The sequence below is a fragment of the Anastrepha ludens genome, chromosome 6 (genome assembly GCF_028408465.1).
Source record: "Anastrepha ludens isolate Willacy chromosome 6, idAnaLude1.1, whole genome shotgun sequence".
Classification (NCBI taxonomy): domain Eukaryota; kingdom Metazoa; phylum Arthropoda; class Insecta; order Diptera; family Tephritidae; genus Anastrepha; species Anastrepha ludens.
This window is the reverse complement of record NC_071502.1, coordinates 27,594,947-27,616,946: the sequence shown is the minus strand read 5'-3', so window position 1 is coordinate 27,616,946 and position 22,000 is coordinate 27,594,947. Positions and strand designations below refer to the sequence as shown.

The 22,000-nt window shown below is 41.4% G+C and overlaps 1 protein-coding gene across 1 annotated transcript in view; it reads left to right on the top strand.

Moving 5' to 3' along the window:
* LOC128867922 (plectin) overlaps nucleotides 1-22,000 on the top strand; it is a 226,479-nt gene that overhangs the window by 7,563 nt on the left and 196,916 nt on the right. Inside the window, exon 2 of the mRNA XM_054109549.1 lies at nucleotides 317-971. The gene's annotated coding sequence lies outside the window, so the exon portion shown is untranslated. The remainder of the gene's footprint in view (nucleotides 1-316; nucleotides 972-22,000) is intronic.

The following is a 22,000-nucleotide window of genomic DNA, read 5'->3' as shown; positions in this document are numbered from 1 at the left end:
TATGCCAAATCCAGCATTCAATCCAAATTTGCCATGCAGGCAGCATCAGATACTCCAAAGCAAAAACAAAAATTTTAACTCTCTCTCCTAAACCCTCCGAAATTAAAAAAACTGTATCGGAAAGTGTAAAAATTTGGTACCATCGCAAGATAATTAACCGAAAAGTATTTGCGTTTAATGAAACCATATTTTTTTTTATATTAATATATTTTTTCCATTATTATTATTCCCCTAAATACACACATACGTGCACGAAATAACAAAAATAATAAACAACAACAACAAACGTGTTCGCTTGTGTCAACAACCTCCACAGCGTCATGTAAATAAATCGCCAAGAACAAAAATTATAAATCACATTTGCCAAGAAACTCATCAGCGCCAACGGCAGCGGCGGCGACAGCTACACTCATCAAGCAGCAGCAGCAGCAAAGACAACAGCCGACTAAACAGCCAACAACTACAAGTAGAATAGTCACAAGAATGTCGTTTGGGTCGACAGCCAATTGACCGACAACAAACAAACGACAAAGCACCAGCGCCAACGGTCATAGCACCAGCAAGAACGCCTAAAAGTAGATTATCGCAGCTAGGCGCAACACAAGCGCACACACACGCGCGTCCAGTGACAGCATGCAAGAACAAAATATTTAAAAAGCAATAACAAAAATTATTGTCACTTGCCCAACCAACCAATCAACCAACTGAGCGGAGGGCGCACAGCGTAGACTACCACAAGAATTTTTTCAAGTTAGCGCGCGCAGCAGTAAACGGCAGACGGCCGACGGTAGCAGCAACAGCAGCAGCAGCAGCATTTATTAGCAACCAAACCCGATCAAGAGCTCCCCACTTAACCCTCGTCGTAGTGTATGCGTAGCTGAGGTGAACCGTGTAGGCGGTTATTGGGAAATATTCTTCTGTCAACGGTAGTGCCAAGAAAGCAGTCAAAATTCACCGGCTAAGTAAGAGTGGTAAGTAAGAGATGGACGTGGGCCATGCGCTTGCTTGCCTGAGCTTAGTATATAAATATTTATAGATATGTATATATGTATGTATGTATATGTATATGTATATATATGCATACTGTATGTGTTAAATTACATGCATTTATGCAGGTTAAATTGCCGGCAAAAGCTAAATTGATTTCACAAACTTGGTAAATGCAAAATTTCTATGCAAATTTATTCATTCACATCCAATTCGCATACCTTTTGATGTACTCGTTCATATGTATGTATCATGCAATAATGTATGTACATATATTTATATGTATGTATGTAATCGTATATGACGAGCACACTGGCTCACGTAAGTACGTAGATATGTAAGCGCTCAAGTACTACATAGTTGGCTTGGCAGGACCAATCTAAATGATAATAAAGTTGAGCGCCGTGAGTCGGCGGCGTAGAACGGCATAGAACGTAAGGGCAATCGCACTAAGTAGGTATTTGAATGGAGCGCCTTCTAATTGCAGGCATATTTATGAGGCAGGAAATTAAAAAAAAAAAAAGAATTGTATGCTTAACATTTTCAGAAAGTATTAAGAAACTCTGAAAATTGTAAGAATTTTTTTTACTTCATTTATTTTTATTTATTCAATTTTAAAATTAATGAATTTTATCCTAGTAGCGTCAGTTAGATTTTGATATTACTTTACTTATTTTGTTAAAGAATTTTATTTATATATGTATTTTTTTTTCAATAACTTCAAAACTTTTACTTGGTGCTGAAAAGTCTAAAAATTTGTCTTCTATTTAGAAGAATCCTTTTCGCCACTCTAACTCTTCAAGCATCCAATATGAAGGAAATTGAAGTTCCCATTTGCAGATACTTCGTTTATTTATTTATTTTTAATTGGCACGTACACCCCTTTTGGGAGTTTGCCCGAGCTCCTCCCATTTGTTGCGTGCGTCTTGATGTTGTTCCGCAAATGGAGGGACCTACAGTTTTAAGCCGACTCCGAACCACAAATATTGGGTAGTCGAAAAAGACTTTTTGTATTTCTAATCAAACTTCAACTCATTTTTTTTTATATTTATAATGAACTTTATTAAACCAAATGTGCACCATTTTGGTCGACCACCTTCTGCCATTTTTCTTCTAGAGACATTATTCCATCAGTGTAAAACTTTTGTGGTTTCTCGGCGAAAAACTGCGACAAGTAATTTTCCCAGGCTTCTCTTGAAGCCAACTTTACTCCATTAAGGGAGTGCTGCATTAACCGAAACAAATGGTAGTCCGATGGTGCAAGGTCAGGGCTATATGGTGGATACATCAAAACTTCCCAGCCAAGCTCTCCCAGTTTTTGCCGAGACACATCAAAGATGTGTGTGGCCTAGCGTTGTCCTGAGGGAAGACGACGCCCTTTCTGCTGATCAGTTCTGACCGTTTTTTTCGATTGCTTGCTTCAATCTCATCACTTGTTGACAGTAAAGTGTAGAATCAATCGTTCGAGCAGGCTGGAGCAGTTCATAGTGGATGATTCCTTTCCAATCCCACCAAACACGCAGCATAACCTTTCGAGTCAACACACTGGTTTTGCGACCATTTGTTGAGCTTCACCACCCTTGCACCATGATCTTTTTCGCGCATTATTTTCGTATTTGACCCACTTTTCGTCTCCTGTTATCATTCTTCAGAAATGGTTCGATTTCATTTCGTTTCAGCAAAGAATCGCAGATGTTAATTCGGTCCATTAAATTTTTCACAGACAATTCATGTGATACCCACACATCGAGCTTCTTTTTGTAACCAGCCTTTTTTAAATGGTTCAAAACCGTTTGATGATGAATGTTTAGTGCCTTGGCGATGTCATGGCTGCTTATGTGACGGTCCTGATCAATCTTTTCCATAAGTTCATCGACTTTTTCAACGATAGGTCGACCGGAGCGAGGTGCATCTTTCACCTCGAAATTTCCAGAACGGAAGCGAGCGAACCATTGTTGTGCTACACGAACTGATACAGCATCGTCTCCGTAAACTTCACAAATTTCATTGGTGGCTTGCGTGGCATTCTTCCCTTTTTTATACAAAAATTTCAAAATATAGCGAATTTCTTCATTATTTTCACTCATTTTTGAACAGCTATAACTTTTTTTCAACTTCTCCGAATTTAATTTTTTTTGGTTAAATGAAGCTTAAAATGTCACCTTTCTAACACCATATGATATGACACAATGTGATTCGTAGCACTGGAGATAGATGACTCCAACGACATCTATTGACAAAATATGAAAATACTTTTTCGACTACTCAATAGTTTATTCCACTAGCGCCTGTTTTCAACTTATTTTCTTAACGAATTTCATTTTTATGATTTTTTTTTTCAATAACTTCAAAACTTTTACTTGGTGCTGAAAATTCTAAAAATTTATCTTCTATTTACAAGAATTCTTTTTCGCCACGCCAACTCTTCAAGCTTCCAATATGAAGGAAATTGAAGTCCCCATTTGCAGATACTTCGTTTATTTATTTATTTTTAATTGGCGCTTACACCCTTTGTGGGAGTTTTGCCGAGCTCCTCCTCCTATTTGTGGCCTGCGTCTTGATATTCCGCAAATAGAGGGACCTACAGTTTTAAGCCGACTCCGAACGGCAGTCCATTTTTTGATGAGGAGCTTTTTCATGGCAAAAATACTCTGGGAATCTCGCCATTGCCTGCGGAGGAGCGACCCCTAATAGAAAATAGACTTCGTTGACAATAAGGACTACGAGAATAGTTTCGGTTAACTTAAATGAACTGCTCTTAAGATCAAGCTCACTTCATGGCCATATCGACTTGGTACGAAAAGATTTCCCTATTCCATTGACTGTTCTGAACTTCTCGAGCTGATTAGTTTTAATAAAGGGTGATCAATTTAGAAGTAACGAATTTTAAATTGAAATAAAGCACCGACAATTCAAATCCATTAGACAGCCTTTATTAATTTTATGTCGCACCATTCATAACATTTATTTTCTAAAGATAATCCCAATAATGGTTAATGGTTAATGGTTGTAGAGGGTTAAGGAGTAGCCCTTTAGCACTGCGACCATATTGATCTATTGTGCACCCTATGCTGTCTATTGACTGTTAAGTATGCTTATGAATTGTACCAGCTCCTTCTGAGGGAGTGATTGAAGGTCTTCATCTGTAAGCATGAACTTGTTTAAAAACCTTTTTCTTCTATGCGTCAACCCCGGACATTCGATAATGAGATGTTCCATAGACTCCTCATCTTCGCAGCAGAATCTGCAGGTGCTGGTGTTAGTTATGCCTAATTTATGTAAGTGTTTGTTGCAGGTGAAGTGACCCGTGAGGGCGCCTGTGAGAGTGCGAATGCTCTTTTTGTTTAACGTGAGGGCCATGTTAGCGCTTTTGGCATTGAAACTTAGGAACTTTTTGGAGTGTCTAAGACCCTCTACATTGTTCCAATGCTGATTTAATAGAGTTTTGGCCCAGTATTTTATTTTTTGTTTTAGGTTGTTTTTGTTGAATCCGAACATAGGACTAGGTCCGATGAAGTTTTCATCTGCCCCTTTTTTGGCTTGAACGTCTGCCTTTTCGTTGCCGTCATATCCCTCATGTCCCGGTACCCAAATTAATGAGACATTGTTTTTGGATGCCAGATTATTGAGTGCCTTGTGGCATTCTAAGAGGGTTTTTGAGTTGTATGTATAGCTATCTAGAGCTTTTAGGACTGATTGGCTGTCCGAGAGTATTTTAATTCTTACTCTCTTGTGGTTTCTGCGTTGCATGATGTTTACTGCTTCCATTATTGCGTATAGTTCCGCTTGGAAGATAGTGGTGTCCCTGGTGAGAGTGTATGATTTGTGGATTCTGGGCCCCACTACACCTGCTCCTACACCGTAAGGTGTTTTTGATCCATCGGTGTACCATTTTTGTGAATCATCATTCATCCATTTCGGGTTTGTTTTCCACTCTATCCTCTCTGGAAAGGTAACTGAGTATCCTTTTGTGAAACAGAGGGTTGGGTCAATGTGGTCTGAAACTTGAGCCATGCTTATGGTGTTTTTGATTTTGTTTAGGATATTTAGGTGACCGGTGAGGTTGCCCAATTTGAAATTTACTTTCATGTGTAGCATGAGTGCTTGCGTAGCTGCTTCCTCTTGGATTGCTATATGAAGTGGTGGGAGATTAAGGAGTGCTTCCATTCCAGCTGTTGGGGTAGTTCTCATAGCCCCTGTGATGCATAGGCAAGCAAGCCTTTGTACTTTTCCCAGTTTGGTTATCGTTGTTTGTTGGATAGATTTGCTCCACCATACTAGTGCCCCATACAGTATGATTGGTCTAACCATTTGAGTGTATATCCAGAGGGCCATACTAGGGCTGAGGCCCCAGGATCTCCCTAGTAATTGTTTGGTTGTCCACAAGGATTTCGTGGCTTTTTTTGTTATATTATTTATATGTGATTCCCAAGTGAGTTTTTTATCTAAGGTTAAACCTAGATATTTGACCTCTTCCTTTAGTTCTATCACTGTTTCATTTAGTTTCAATGCAGGAAACTTTAACTTTCTTTTTCTTGTGAAGGGGATTATTGTGGTTTTGTTAGGGTTGATCGACAGCCCCTCCTTTTTACACCATTCCCATGTTGCGTTCAAGGCATTTTGCATTAAGTCCGTTAGTGTCCTTTCATGGTTGCCTTTTATTATAACAGATATGTCATCTGCATAACCAATGGTTATGAATCCCTTGTTGTTTAGGTGCTGCACCAAGTCATCAACTAGTAGGGACCATAGCAGTGGAGAAAGAACTCCTCCTTGCGGACATCCCTTTACTGTTGTGACATTCAGTTCAGCTTGTCCTAGCGAGGCTTTAATAATCCTCTGATTAAGCATTTGGCTTATCCAGTGAGTTATTATTGGGTTTGCACCTCTTTTTTCGAGTGCTGTTTCCATGGATTTGTAATTTGCGTTGTCGAAGGCTCCCTCTATGTCCATAAAGGAACATAGGGCTATTTCTTTTTGATTTAGGGCCTTTTCTATATTGACAACGAGTGTGTGCAGTGCTGTGACTGTGGATTTCCCTTTTTGGTAAGCAAATTGCAGCTTATGAAGTGGTTTTTTGAAGATTACTTCTTCTCTTAGATGATATTCGAGTAGTTTTTCCATTGTCTTTAGCATGAACGACGATAGACTGATTGGTCTGTAAGATTTTGGAGAATCAGGGGGTTTGTTACCTCCCTTAGGAATAAATATTACCTTCACTTTCCTCCATATCTTTGGAATGTATTCCAATATTAGGCTAGCTCTGAAGATTTTCACCATGACTCGGATCAGTTCCACAGTGCCTTTGGATAGAAGTGCTGGGAATATTCCATCCGGCCCTGGTGATTTAAAGGGTTTAAAGGAGTTAATTGCCCACTCTACCCTTTCGAAGTTTACGATTTTATTGACAAATGAGACCGTAGATCTCCGTTGATGGTGAGTTACCATGTCTAGACTATTGTCGATTGATGGGTCTTGACTTTTACAATCTGGGAAGTGAGTCTTTAGGAGAAGCTCTAGTGTTTCTACGAATGTGTTGGTAATAGTTCCGTTTGGATCTTTTAGTGTGCCTATGGGACTTAAGTCACCTTTGGAAAGTGATTTTTGGATTCTAGCTGTTGCTGGAGTATCTTTTAGATCCTCGCAGAAGTTTTTCCAAGAGTTTCGTTTGGATTTCCTTAGTTCTTTGTTATAGTTAGTTAGGGATTTCCTATATTCGTCCCATTTGTTTGTTTTCTTTGCAGTGTTGAATAGTTTTCTCGTTGCTTTCCGAAGTTTGTCAAGTTCGTTGTTCCACCAGGGGACCCTCTTCGTGGAGGATTTCATTTTTAGTGGACAACAGTCTTGATATGAGGCCATGATTGAGTCAGTCATTTCTGTTACTGCCTCTTCTAGTTCCTCTGTTGATGTTATTTTGCTTACGCTGTTATTAAGCTTAGCTGAAAGAAATCCCAATAATCCGTAAACACCAAACATTCGGCCGCCGTAGCCGAATGGGTTGGTGCGTGATTACCATTCGGAATTCACCGAGAGGTCGTTAGTTCGAATCTCGGTGAAGGCAAAATTAATAAAAAACATTTTTCTAATAGCGATCGCCCCTCGGCAGGCAATGGCAAACCTCCGAGTGTATTTCTGCCATGAAAAAGCTCCTCATAAAAATATCTGCCGTTCGGAGTCGGCTTGAAACTGTAGGTCCCTCCATTTGTGGAACAACATCAAGACGCACACCACAAATAGGAGGAGGAGCTCGGCCAAACACCTAACAGAAGTGTACGCGCCAATTATTTATTTTTTTTTTTATTTTTTTTTAATCCCAATAATCCGTAAACACCAATTTTGAATGACTCGCTAGAGGACTTGGGTCGGTCGGTCGGTATCTCGTGAAAAACTTTATCTCGTAATACCTTAATCGATGCTGGTTCATCCACAAAGCATTTAAACTTTACATACCATCACAAATAAAAGTCCAAAGGTGTGATATCACACGATCTTGATGACCAATCGGCCAACCCACTGGTCCTGACGAGAGATAAATTGCTCACTGAAACGACGACGTAGTAAATCCATTATTCCACGGCCTGTATGGCAAGCAGCGCGGTTTTGTTGAAATTAAATGTCAAGAAGATCACGAGTGCAATTTCGGGTACCAAAAAGTCGTTTATCGTGGCGCGATATCGCTCGCCATTCACTGTTACATTGGCGCCAGCCTTGTTTTTGAAGAAATATGGGCCGATAGATCCCCCAGTCAATAGATGGCATCAAGCTGTTCTTTTCAATGGATGCAATGACTGTGGTTGAATGGCTTCTGATTGTTCTTCAGCCGAAATACGGCAATTTTGCTTATGCACGTAGCCATTAAGCCAAAAATGGGCCTCATCGCTGAACACAAATTTGGCTCCCAAAATCCGGACCTTCGGCGAGCTTTTCAAGCGCCTACCGACTGAAATTTTGACGCTTCGGAAGACTGGCTGGCTTCAAATCTGGGAATAGTTGTATTTTATATGTTTTCAAACCAAAATCTTTGTGTAAAATCGCCCAAGTAGTGCCATGAGAGAGGCCAAGTTATTGAGATGTTAAGATCGGCGCCGCCTAGATTCTTCCAGGTCTTCGGCAAAACTGTTTCGGGCTGTACGAAGTCAAATCAGCCGATGGTTTGCCGAATAGTGCGTTCGGTAGGACGTTTTTGTACACCATACATACCGATGAACACTTTTCACAGAGCTTCGATTTGAGTAGAACATTTGTACGATTTCTAAACTTTATTGAGGCGTAAGTCTTTCCATGATGAAATGTGAATGAATACTGAAAAAAATGTTGTATTTAGTAGTAGTTACGCGAGATCAGTCAAAACATCCCTATTGGAAAAAGTACCTTCTATCTGATCAGCAAAACTTGTCCTGTTATGAATCAATTTTGGCTCCATGTGTTTTTTTTATTTCCTTGACATTAAATTGTGTCCAAAAAAAAAAGTTAATGTAACGTTACAATTAAGTGTCGTTCCTAATCGGAACTTAGGGCGGAGCTCTCCGTTTCTTGGGTATTTTGGTTTTACGACTGGGCTACCTACCGTGCGCTACACCACGCACGTCAGTGGGGAATACATCTGGTGAATACATCTAAGGCATCTAGTTTTACCTGTCATATCACATTTTTTCTAGCGAGCCGCTTGCTTCAAGTTCAGATACCCGCTTTCGACCGCATCTCACATGATGAATCTGACGTCGAGGAGAGTTAGCTTTTTAACGAAGTTTACTTTTCCAACCTGTGTGGTCCGGGGAAGATATTTCATTTTTCTGCTACTACCCATATCTGGGAGGTGTTCCTCTATCCGCCACCAGGGAACGCGCCCTCTTCGGAGACTCCCCCGAGTGCAATGTGCTCTCACCATATTTTCTTTCTCATGTTACCAAGCGCTTCGAAGCTTTTGAATTATAAGAAATTGGTAAAAAAAAAATATGTATTGATTTTTCTTCTCAAATATCTGTTCTTAAAACTATCATTGACGCTCTTTACTGTTAAGCTGGTACTGGTAAGCAACTTACGAGAGCATAATTCGGAACCAGCTCTTCTCAGCGATGGCCGTGTTCGGTAGTCCCGATAAGCTAATACGCTTAACGCGAACTACTACGCACAATGTAAAGAACGTAGTAAGAACTCAAAATGATCTGTCGCGGGAGTTCGCCACATGAACGGACTCCGGCAAGGGGAAGGACTCTCATGTGTTCTCTTTGATATTGCTCTTGAAAAGATTATCAGAGGTTCAGGCGTAAATCGAAATCGGCGATTACAGTTTCGATGTAGTGAAGAAATTGAAATACTTAGAAGTAACCATTGATCATGACAACAAAATTTCTGCATAGATTGCTCCCAGAAACCTTACGACGAGCCGCTTCATTACTCTTTACGCAATAACCTCAAGAACCGGCTTTTTGAGAGGAGAACGAAGATATCTCTGTATGGCTCAATTATTATTCCAACGGGTCACTCAGAGATGCATATAAACAGAAGCTGATGATATTTGAAAGTGGGGTTCTACGAAAAATCTTTGTCGCGATATCTGCTAAAGACGAATGGCGAAAAATTATAAGGCACCCGCCTGCCACAGCCATAGAAGAAGGAGTCGCACGCCGCTCGGATGGATTGACGGTGTAGATGAAGTCGCAGGTTTTTTTGGGATTTCAGGCATGGAGGACGCAGGCACTGAACCGCGGCATATTCTGCAGGCGGAGACACGAACAGGGTAGCCCATTAGTTCCTTCAGTTTTAGGTAAAATTGGGTAGCTATAGCGAGAGATAGAGAAAGAGATACCATGTCATAGACTGAATAAACGGAAATGAAATGAAAAGAAATATCACCCAAGTAGTAACATTTTACCAATCTGAAGTTTGAATTTGTGCATTCACGCAGGAAGCGCCTAGTTGGCTCTACCTGTTCCGCCCATTCCTCAACTTTGCAGCTTCTACTGAATTCTCGACGCAGAATTTGCTGTCGATGTTAGCTGGCCTGCCGCTTCGTTTGAGTTGACCATATGTTTCTGGATTTTTAAGAAAGTGTCGGCTTACTTTAGCAGTAATTTCATGAATACTTTTGCCACTTTCGCTTAGCCCTTTAATCAGACCACGCTCTTCACCGGATAAATGCCTTTCACGTGGCATTCTACAGATTAACCCATCAATGAATCAATTATTCTTTGTTCAAAAGAAGTAAAGCATTTTACTTACATTTTTCTTAATGATACCAATGCGAATAGTTAAATTGGACTGCAAATACAGACCTTGGCATACCAAACAAAAATGTACCGTTACTATCAAGAAAGTTATCGATATAAAAAACTTTGCATATATACGAGGGCGAGCAATAAGTCCGTGACTTTTTGTTTTTCTGACCTCTTTACTGAAAAAGAAATACTGCTCCTGTCAACAGGCGTCTGTCAGTTGACTCCTGTCAAAATTTGAACGAGCTGCGTCAGTTAGTTTGTGTTTTACCGCTACCTTTATCAGACTACCCAGTAATTTACAGTCGACCACAAACGCAATCGTGTAACAATTTCACAGGAAGGTTTGGCGTTGTTTAATCGCAATATAGAGTAGTTTTTGCGCCGTTTTGTAACCGTGGACGAAACATGGATCCATCACCACACACCAGATACCAAACAACAGTCGAAACAGTGGGTTTCTAAGGGTGAATCGGCTTAATAAGCATACGAAATTCAGTTTTTTCCATTTTTTCCTCAAATTACAGAAATACAAAAAGTCACGGACTTATTGACCCACCCTCGTACTTATTTCTGTGAGGTATTTGAGATGTCAGTACCCTAGACGCAGCTTTAACACCTGCGTAACAGTTAAATTCTGCTTTAAAAGCAATGACAAAAAGTTCTAGCGAAATTTCTTTTTAAGGCATCGGAGGAAAGAACTACGATTTCTGGTTTGATTGATTGTTGATGTGCAGTTTATAAGATCAACCTATGGCTGCCACAGTCGTCGTCGAGGTTTCGTGCGCTTTCTATGTTTTTGGCCAGCTTTCTTTAGTCTTCGCTGTCCATAGTTCCTGGCTTTCTTTTTAGATCTTACTTGGGATTTTTTTGATTATTCCTTACGCCTTACCAGGTAATGTGCAGTCCCTAATTGTCTACAGATCCCAATAAGCGCAGCTCCTTGCGCTCACTGTTGTTCAGCTGCATAACCAACTTGGAATTTTCCAGAAAATTCCACCAGACTGATTACCCCCACCGCATTATCGATTTTCCATACCCCACTGAGCAAGGCAATCCGACATGTCTTCGTGATCCTTTTCCCATTGTAATCGCCATTAACTTTGCCTTAAGAAATCCACTTATAGATACATTTAAATGTATTAGTCCGAAACAATTTCCCTAGACGTATGTAATCTCATTTCGAAAGCAATTTGGAAGAAAGAAAACGCCGTTTATCTATTAATAATGGAAGACAAGTAATCGTAGACTCGGTCTTTCTGAGCAATTACGCATTTTACAAAGCAACTGAAAAGCGAGCAGATAATTATCGTAAGCGCTTTTATATGAAAAACATGACCCACATATCAAGCGACTCAGAATAGCCTATCAATTGAAGCACGCAACTCTCCACGAAAAGCCTATCGCACGCATACAGTGGACACTTGAATTTGTTGTATTTGTAGTATTTGTAGATACAAGTAGGACATATGGATGTACATACAAACACACACAGCCACACAATCGTACACACACATAAAATGGCAAGCGTTTAGCGGATCAAGCGATGAATTATCAAACGTCGGTTCCGAGAAGTCAGCAATAAAACAAATTTCAGTTGATTGTATGTATGTAAATATATTTATTTATACGTGTAGAAGCAAGTTAGTGCATACACTCACGGTCAAAATTGTAAGTACACCATATTTTGGCCTATTCTTACAACTTTCCTTTCTGTTATTGATTTTCATAAAAATTTTGTTAAAATTTGAGTATTGCAGAAGCTGTGGGGATCCTACAGAGAAAGAGACTGTTCAACACTTTCTCTGCAAATGTCGGGCTCTGGCGGTTAGGCGCTTGAGATTCCTTAGTATACCCTTTGGGGATGACTTGAAGAAATTCTCCAGCCTAGATCCTTTTTCTCTCCTCCACTACATCAACAGCACTGGATGGCTGTAGAAGGTTTTCTTTTCCCAAACATTTTACTTTGCACAGGTAATGGTCCACATTATGGTATCAAAACGGCACGTAAGTGCTACTTGAACTATGCCTGTGGGACTCTTGCCATTTTACCTACCTACCTACCATGGGTATGGGAAGGAGATTGGCCTCTGGAGGCAACGTCCTAAAAGACATAGTACCATCTTGGAACCAGATCTCTCCTTTCTTCTCTATACTTCATACTCTCTCTCTCTCTGATCTCTCCGTCCGCAAACAGGGTTTTGGGGGTTGTGCTAGGGCTATCTCTCCGAGCAGTCAAGATTGGAAAGAGGGGAGAGTCGGCGCGGATATAGGTACCTCTGTTCTCACTGACGGATCCAAGATGGAATCTGGAGTGGGAGCGGGGTTTTTTTCTAAATCAGCCAGCATTTCAGTTTCCTCTAAACTGCCGGAAACAAGCAGCGTTCTTCAAGCAGAGGTCTTCGCGATCCTGCAGGCATGCAAAATGCTTCGGGATCGCTGTTGTGAGGGAAACATTAATATTTTTTCCGATAGTTAAGCTGCGATCAAGGCCTGGTTAACTTCTGTAAGGAGGAACTCTAACGCCTCGAACGTGCAGGAAACATTTCCCTTAACTGGGTTCCTGGGCACAGGAATGTAGAGGGAAATGAAATTGCCGACGAGCTTGCCAGGAAGCGGTCGACAAAACCGGTTTTAGCTGTCCCCCTCTCAGACCTCCGATGTCCGTTGTTAAGGGGAAACTGCACAATTTCTTTCTAAAATGGCTTGAGGAAACTCTCCTGCCTAGATCCATTTTCTATCCTCCACTCCTTCAACAGCACTGGATGGCTGTTTTCTCTTCCCTAAAATTTTTCGCAGGTAGTGGTCCTACTTACCACGGCTATTCGTCTAAAATGCTGACAACAGAGATTCAACAAGCTATATGGTTCCAGTACTCCACTAGCTGAGCGAAAAATTGATCAACACAATTATGTGTTAGATATAACTGAACTAAAAAAAGAAAACAGAAAAATCAGAAAAAGATGGCAGACAATCAGGTCTCCATCTCTTAAAACTGAGTGAAACAGTTTGATCAAAGTGGTGAAACGCAAGATGCAGGAGCACCAAAATAAAACATGGGATTACTCACTCCAGAAAACTATGACTTGCACGAAACGACCAGTCGTGCACAATCCCTCAATCAAACAGTTTATTTATTATTTTTTTTGTCGAGACAGACTAGCAAGTAAGACACTCAGACACCATGAAGTCCATTGTACTGCACTCGAGTTCCCTTTTTAATTTTCTTTAAATCCACGCGACCTCCAAAGAAATCTGAGTAGATTTTGCGATGTCAAAGAGCCAAGGTTTTCGCTTCTTACTACATCAGTGCCAAAGACCTCAAGTGTGATTCGAGCGAAGGCGGAGCAGACGCACAGAAAGTGGTCCGTTGTCTCATCCTCCTACCTACATACTGAGCAGATCAGATTAAACGCCAATGAAGTCAAATCCTACCTCCAAATAGCATTACTTCCCAAGTACGAGGGGATGCGTGGGAGTCTGGAAAAAGCGCGCCACCACTAATGCAACCGAACGTAAATGCCACGGAACGCAGATACCAAACCATGTAGCGGTGACGAAGCCGCTGGGACACTAAATCGAGTGGGAGATGGACGGCGAAGCTCATTCCTACAATAGGTAAATGGGTTCATGGCAGCTTCGGGGAAGTGGGCTATTTTATGACTCAATTCCTCTCGGGCCACGGATACTTCCGAAAATACCTATACCTCATGGGTAAGGTGACCCCAGGTGCATATATTGCGAAGCACCGGGCAATGACGTCGAACTCACGCTTTTTAATTGCGACAGACAGCTCGTGAAAAGAAATGCGATGAGGGAGTAGTTTGGCGATCAGACGCACAGAAAGTGGTCCGCCGTCTCATGCTTCTCTCCACATACTGGGCAGGGTGCACTGTCCGAGATGCCTACCTTTTCCATATGCCTTTCCCATAGAAAGTGACCCGTCATCAGTCCAACCAACCGCCTACAGTCCCTTCTGCTTATTGACAAGAGGATCTGCGACAGTCGGTCGGACATGAAAGATTAACATTAGTTAATGCCCATCTGCAGCCTCTCTCAGCCTGCCAAGCTCGCTTGTGGGTTAGAGTTACCCGTTTGCAAACCGTTTGCTTTGATGGCTGCAGAGGGGAGTGGTAGAATGGGCTCTGGGCCAAGGAAGTTGATACTAAGTGCGTCTTCTCAGGATTTATTTCCAGTTCGTCGTACTTCCAGTTCGTCCGTCCAGTAGGCGCAATTCACTTGCAGATTTATCTGAGCGCACTAGTGAGTATTTCATTCATCGTTGGAGTGCACCTGCACGAGATGATAACAGCCAAGTCATCAGTCTACGCCGTCAGTTTGGGTCCGCTTTCTCCAAGTTTGATGAGTATCTGAATCATCACTAGATTCCATAGAAGATGGCAGAGCACTCCTCACTGTGGAGTTCCTCTGTTTGCCTTTCTTGAAATTGTACTGGACCCTCATTCGTGGGTATCAAAAAGCGCGTTGACTTCATACATAAACTTGATTGCACTAAAATTGAATGTGCTATAAAACTGCATACCCAGATGAGGTTTGAAAAGTTGAACATTTCGATGAGAAAATGTTGAAATTTGTTAAATTGTTGTGAATTTAATGCTTTCATTTATAATGTTTTTGTCATAAAGGGTGGTTAAGTTTTAAGGGCCGGTGTTGATTTTGAATAAAATACATTTTTTTTAAGAAATTATTGTTATTCCTCTATATTATGATTATATTGGTATGGCTCAATTCCGATTTGAACAAAATATCGGCCAAATGGTCGCCGCGGCCTCGGCGACACACCTCCATCCGATGGTCCAAATTCAAGGTTCTCGATGACGCTGAGGCATAATTGAGGTTGTATGCCGTTAATGTGCCGATTTATCTCATCCTTTAGCTCTTGAATTGTTGCTGGCTTATCGACGTACATCTTTTCTTTTAAAAAACCCCAAAGAAAGAAGTCCAACGGGGTCAAATCACATGATCTTGGCGGCCAATTGACATCGCCGCGACGTGAGATTATTCGGCCATCAAATTTTTAGCGCAAAAGGGCCATTGTTTCGTTAGCTGTGTGACAAGGGGCACCGTCCTGTTGAAATCACATATCGCCCACATCCATATCTTCCAATTCGGGCCATAAAAAGTTCGTTATCATCTCACGATAACGAACCCTATTCACAGTAACTGCCTGACCGGCCTCATTTAGAAAAAAATACCAAACCGGCCCAATGATGCCGCCGGCCCATAAACCGCGCCAAACAGTCACTCTTTGTAGGTGCATTGGTTTTTCGGCAATCACTCTTGGATTATCATTCGCCCAAATGCGGCAATTCTGCTCATTGACGAGTCCACTGAGGTGAAAATGTGCCTCATCACTGAAGATGATTTTCTTCACGAAATGCGCGATATGCATTTTGATTTGAACGCCCGTTTTCATAATAAGCTTGAATAACTTTAACGCGTTGCTCGATTGTGTATCTTTACATGGTTCAAATTGAGTTAGTCTGAGATTGACAAATCTCAAATGAAATGCAGAGAAAACTTGACGTCTAGGAGGGGTTCACATTCATCATCGGCCCTTGAAATTTAACCACCCTTTACAATAACCAACGTTTTTGTAAAAAATTTACGAAAAAAAAAAATAACCGTGAAAAATATTGCCAGTATTGCAAAAGCTTAAAAATAAAACATTAAAAGCTTAAGTGCCTTAATTATTTGAGCACAAGTGTACCTGCGTATGTAGATTTTCTGTAGCGATTATCTGTCCATAAATAAGTATGGCATTCAAACTCATTTTGCTGAAGTAAATACATACGAACGTCAGCTAATGACTAATGTGCCTACACACACAAACACACACACACGCATAGTTTATGCGCGCCGGTATTTGTATGTTCATGGATTTGTGTATGAAAATAGGGGCCCCTATGAGTGTGCTTTGAAAAAGGGGTCGGAAGTGGAAACACATTTGACAAGGTTTTCATGTCATTTATTTATTGACAGGCACCTGAGTTCAACTCAACGCCTGCGCGCAATAAAAATATGCCATACATACCAATGTTTCCAAAATGAAATAGAATGCGAAACAAATTCGTTTTTATGTACTTCTTCTTCATCTATTCAATACTTAACTTTCTTATTACGAACACATAAACTTTGTTATGCTTTTCCACTTCGATTGATTTGGATTGGAGATACGGTTTTAGCATTCGGCAGCAGCGCAGTCAACGACTTTGCTATTTTTAGCGCAGAGTAGAATATTTTTATTGATTTCAAATGTCAGCCTTATTTAACGTTCATGTTGCAATACCAACAACGCAACATAAGTAAAGCACAAACAAACAAACACAGAAACATGCATACCAGCAGTGGCTTCTCCACTTCTCCAACAGCCAGCTGTAATGTATGCCATTACATACCTATTGATTAATGCTCTTACATTGGCGAGCTCGTGCGCTCGCTCACTCATTCGTAATGTTGGGCTCGTGTGCGCTAATGGCAACAGCATTGTTGTTGTGGCTTGCTGAATGTTGGCAGTGACTTAATACGAGCATAAACAACAAACACACAGCTAACCATTATTATGCGGTGCACAAAAGTTTATGCACACCCCCACACGCATGCCGTTGTAGGGTAGATGGATGTTGGGTGTGTTGTAGGGGCCGGATGGAATGAGCGTCGTAAAAATGCATCTAAGTGCGTGTTTTTTCCTTTTTTCTCGAGAGTATAAATCGTAAATGACGATATCGTTTAGTCGTCACTGCTGCGAATCGTAGGCATTGATATGCATAAGCCTAAAAGTGTGTGTGTACACTTCGGTGGGAGTATGCACTCACCTGAGAAAATGCTGAGGGTGAGTTAGTGAAAGAGAACAAATGAGTGAAAGAGATGAAGTGTGAGCGAAAGATAGTGGAAGAGTGAGAGAGCCAGCTAAGTTGCAGAGCGCAAATGGCAATTGGGAGCAAGCGATTATGAAATCGAGAAATTATAAGTGTGAAGAAGATTGAGTTGAAAAAATTACAGAACTTTAGGAAACGGAGCAGGCCACGTAAGGCTGCCTTGCGAAAAAGCTTCTATAGAATTGGCAGAGTAAAGGCAAATTCAATTGCTGCTTTCAACAATTTAGAGGAGAGAACAGAGATAAATACACACATATATGCAAACACATATCCACACACACATATCCACAGGCTTATAGGCACTTGTATACCTTACCACTTTTAACGCTCTTTCTCACGTGGAGAGCAATATTCACTTATTTGTAGTATCGCTCACTAATTTGTAGTGTAACTGTCAAAAAATCGACCCAACTGTCAGCGTATCTTCCCTTTTGTCTAATTTCGCCATTCTGTTAGTATTTGCCAACATTCAATTTGTGCACTTTCTTATTTTTACCTTACCTATTTTCCTTTGCAAGTTGATTTATTTTTTTCTACTTTGGCGCGGAAATGTGTAACATTCTACGACGGCCTCATACAAACACCTCTCCTCTTGAGCTAACTACCAGCGAAAACGATATCATTATCGAAGCTGTGGATGAGTTCTACTACCTCGGTAGCCCAATCAAAGATGCAGCAACTCGTATTTGTAAAGCGCGAACTGTGTTTCATAAGCCCAGCAGACTGTGGCGATCTCGCATCCCGTCACTAAAAACAAAACTTAAAATCTTCAACACCAGCGTAAAATCGGTTCACCTTTATGATTCTGAGACCAGACCTGTGTCTAACCACATAAAAAGACGCCTTCAAACGTTTGTCAACGTTCCGTATCTTTTGGCCGAAAACAATCTCCAATATGGACCTTCTTCTGCTTAGTTAAAGCTGTCCAATTAATTTCGAGATACAAGTAAAATGACGAAAATGGAATTGGATTGGTCATACACTCCGTAGAGTGGACGACAATGTTGCTAAAATGACTCTTCAATGGAATCCACAAGGAAGTCGGCGCAGAGATCGCCCCCGTCAAACTCGGATGCGCACAATCTCCCCCGAGAGTCCTACCACCGCCACCTTGGACCAAATGAGACACATAGCGCCTGACACAAATCGTTAGAGAACATTTGCTTCCCTCCTATATTCCGTCCAGGAGCGATGTAATATGCATTGTGATATTTTTCTTAAATAGGATCAGCTGTAGTCCACAGGTAGCTCATAAACTACCAAATCACATCTACCCTATAACCAGAAAGTACATGAAATGTTTAAATCAAACAAAACAAAATTAAATTTCAGGCAAATTTATTTTATCTCTTTCAAAATATGACACGCCTGAAGCAACACACCTGTGCCAACGTTTAATCCAGTCCTCCATGCACCCCTGGTAAGCCGACGAAGGGATGGCATTCAGCTCCTTCGTCGCATTCTCTTTGATCTCCTCTATCGACTGAAATCTCCTTCCACGAAGTGGTAACTTCAACTTGCGAAACAAAAAGTAGTCGCACGGGGGGTCATATCAGGTGAATGCGGTGCTGGCACGTTGGCATTTACTTGGTGTTTGGTCAAATAATCCAGCACAATTTGGGCTCGGTGCGATGGGTTTTCATTTTACAACCAAATTCACCTTAGTTTTTGCCCACAGTAGTATGTGTATGTATATATGCACATATGAATATGTATGTATTTATAATTGGCGCTTACATCCTTTGCTGGTTGTTTTCATCAAATATTGTGGTTCGTTCCTCAACGTTTTTCCACACATGGGAAACCTACAGTTTTATGCCGCCTGCGAACTGTAGCTTTTCATGGCAGAAATATACCCGGAGTTTTGGTATGTCTGCCGAGGGGCGACCACTTTTAGAAAAATCTTTTATATTCATTTCTTGTTTCATATCCGGTGACCAATTATTTAATTGTAATAAGCAGGGTTCTTCTTCTTCCTTATTAGCACAGTAACTACTTAAACGATTTCCTCTCAAATCAACAAAATGAGCTTGTAATTATTATTATTTTTATTAATCGCCAAAGAAATTATTGTGCCTATTAAAGACAAGCTGCTTTGGCTACCGGCTTTTGCGCTTCTTATTATTCAATGCTGGTTAATTGGAAGCCAGAAGTGAAAAAGTTCTTCGACACTTGAGGTTCTCAACTTTTCTGCTGCCCTCATTATCAGGGCTGGAGTCTCTGTGGCGATTCGGGCAACATGTCCTCGCCAGCATGTCCCTACGATCTTTATCCACTGCACTTTGTCTGGGTCGCCGTAAAGCTCATTCAACCCATCGGTTTTACATCTGTGATTTTCCCTGGGACCTACGCGAGACTTTCTCAAACTCAAATTTAGGCTTCCGGACCACTGTAGGGTTTTCCAAGCGGAAGTTGCCGCAATTAAGGAAGCTGAGGATTGGTTGCTCGCTTCCGTGATTCCTGTAAAGGACGTAAATATGCATTTCCACAGCCAAGCGGCAATTAGGGCCTTGGGCTCGTTGTTTTTACGTTCCAAATTAGTCGGGGAAGGTCTGATTTCTTTCTCGATTGAATAGGAATACTTCGATATTAGGCTCATTTTGGTTCCCGGCCACAGCGACATAGAGGGAAATTGCATGACCGATGAGCTGGCTAGGCAGGGGACCCTGGAGACGGCTTCATAGCAATATGAGAGGATTGGAGCTCCCTTCAGAACCTGTAGTCTGCTACTGGAAATATGAGCTTTGCCTTAACTAAGCAAGCGCTGGGATAGTGCGCACACATGCGTTATCATCATGCCAAATCCAAGAAGTGTTTGCCCACATTTCCGGCCGGCCAGGCATACACTAATGATCCGATGACGCTAAAAAGTGACAGATGTGTGTCTTACAGTCCTACCAACATAAGAAAAAAATTTGGACCGGTTCGAACCACGTGAGCGGTTCGTTTAAGATAAACATTTCCGGTACTTTTTGAGCAAAAGGTATTTTACAAACCTGTTTATACTCATTCAGAAGTGAAGCTGATCCCAGGGTTATCATAAATGATGAGAGCCGCAGGCAAATGCGAAACGAATCTTTAGATAGCCACGTCAGTATCGACTCGTCACCTTTTTCTGTAACAATTTTTTACGAAAAAGTCATCTCAACTAACGCATCTGCCATTTAGCTGCCGAGTTCTATTTATTTGACTCTTTTGCTTCGTGGTGTGAAGGTTGTGGAGAAGACCGAAAAGTGATTACTTACAGTTGTGTGAACAGCCTCATAGCACCGATGAAATTAATTGGGTATCCGCAAACGTAGCAGAGAAGGGAGAGCCAAGATGCATAAATCTTAGCCCCACGAGAACAGGACATTTGAGGAGAAGGTGCTGAGATGAACTCATCTTATCTATTAGATATCTCTTTTAGGAAGAAAATAATACCTGGACTCTTCGAGTGGACGCCTAACGGTCAATGTCCTGTCTGGAGGACGAGGTGGAATCGTCTCAGTATCTTTTTCTCAGCAACCCTCTCTCGTACGGCAAAGATTTGGACGTCCCGGCACTCACTTTTTTCCGACTCCTGCGCATAATGTGGATACCACACATTTGACGAAATTCAGCAACAACATGAAGCGGTTAATACGAACGTAATTAGCGACTATTGAGCGCCATCCTCTAATCCAAAACCCCTTCTTCCTATTTCCACTTGTTGTGCTCTTTTCTATCCATTCTTACAGAGGCCAGAAGTATATCTTGACTTTACATTTTGATATATAGTACTTTACCATCATCGAAGCACAGGTCTACAAAGGAGCTCCGATCCCTAAATTACTTGGGCTACTCATTTCGAGGATTCTCACTCCATAATATCTCATTAACTTCGCCCGTCCATCAAACTTCGAGCCATCCATGAATAGATTCACCAGCTTCTGTTTCCAAATACTGTATCCGTTCTCTCTTTCCATAAGGGAATATGAATGGAGAATACTGTGCTCGGACCCAGCGAGGGTGTACATTGAACAGTCACTATGGGGATTGAACTCAAAGATTCTAAGAATAGTGGGATGTTGGTAGCTTAAAGTTTCTAAGAATAGTGGTATGTTGGTAGCTTAAGTCTAGCTTTCAGTCCGAAGCTCTCAGTTTGATTGCGGCAACAGACTGCGATGCCTGCGTGGTACCCGTTAGTTCAGCATTGCGTTAAGCGCTAGCGTAGGCGCGTTCCCAAACAATTCACTAATTCCAATAAGGGTAGATCATTAACTCTCAGCAGCTTCTTAATCGACACGTCCTTTCCAGTGAGTTCAACCAGAGCAGCACTCCTTACAACAAAATTGGCTTTAGCCAGAATCTTTTGTGAATGGCATCATTTAAATATTTCTTAATCCTTTCCTCAAATATTTGGCTTGTTAGCTGTTAGCTTCATCTCAAGGACGAAGTCCTGGTACTTGGCCCTGTCAACCAACACCAGCCCAGCACTCCGCGTTTTGAGATGAAACTTGAGGTGTCTTGTATCTCCTTGTGAATAAGACAAGCTCCACTTTGAGAGGATGCACTAATAGCGTGAATTTTTACAATCGCGATTAGGAAATCTTGCTTCAATTCATACAGGATGCCCAGAGACTTTCTTCTAACAATAAGTGGCACGTTATCCACGTAGGCAATCACCCTAAAGCCCATTAACTAGGGCAAAGCAGATTAGAGGTGAGATAACACCATCTAGGTGAGAACCATCTTCTTTTGCCAATGGCTTTCTTAATCCTATCCACAATATTTGGCTTGTTAGCTGTTAGCTTGAAGTGAAGGACGAGGCCCTGGTACTTGGCCCTGTCAAGCAACACCAGCGCAGCACTCTACACTTAGAGATGGAACTTGAAGTGTCTTATATCTCCTCGTGAATAAGACAAGCTCCCCTTTGAG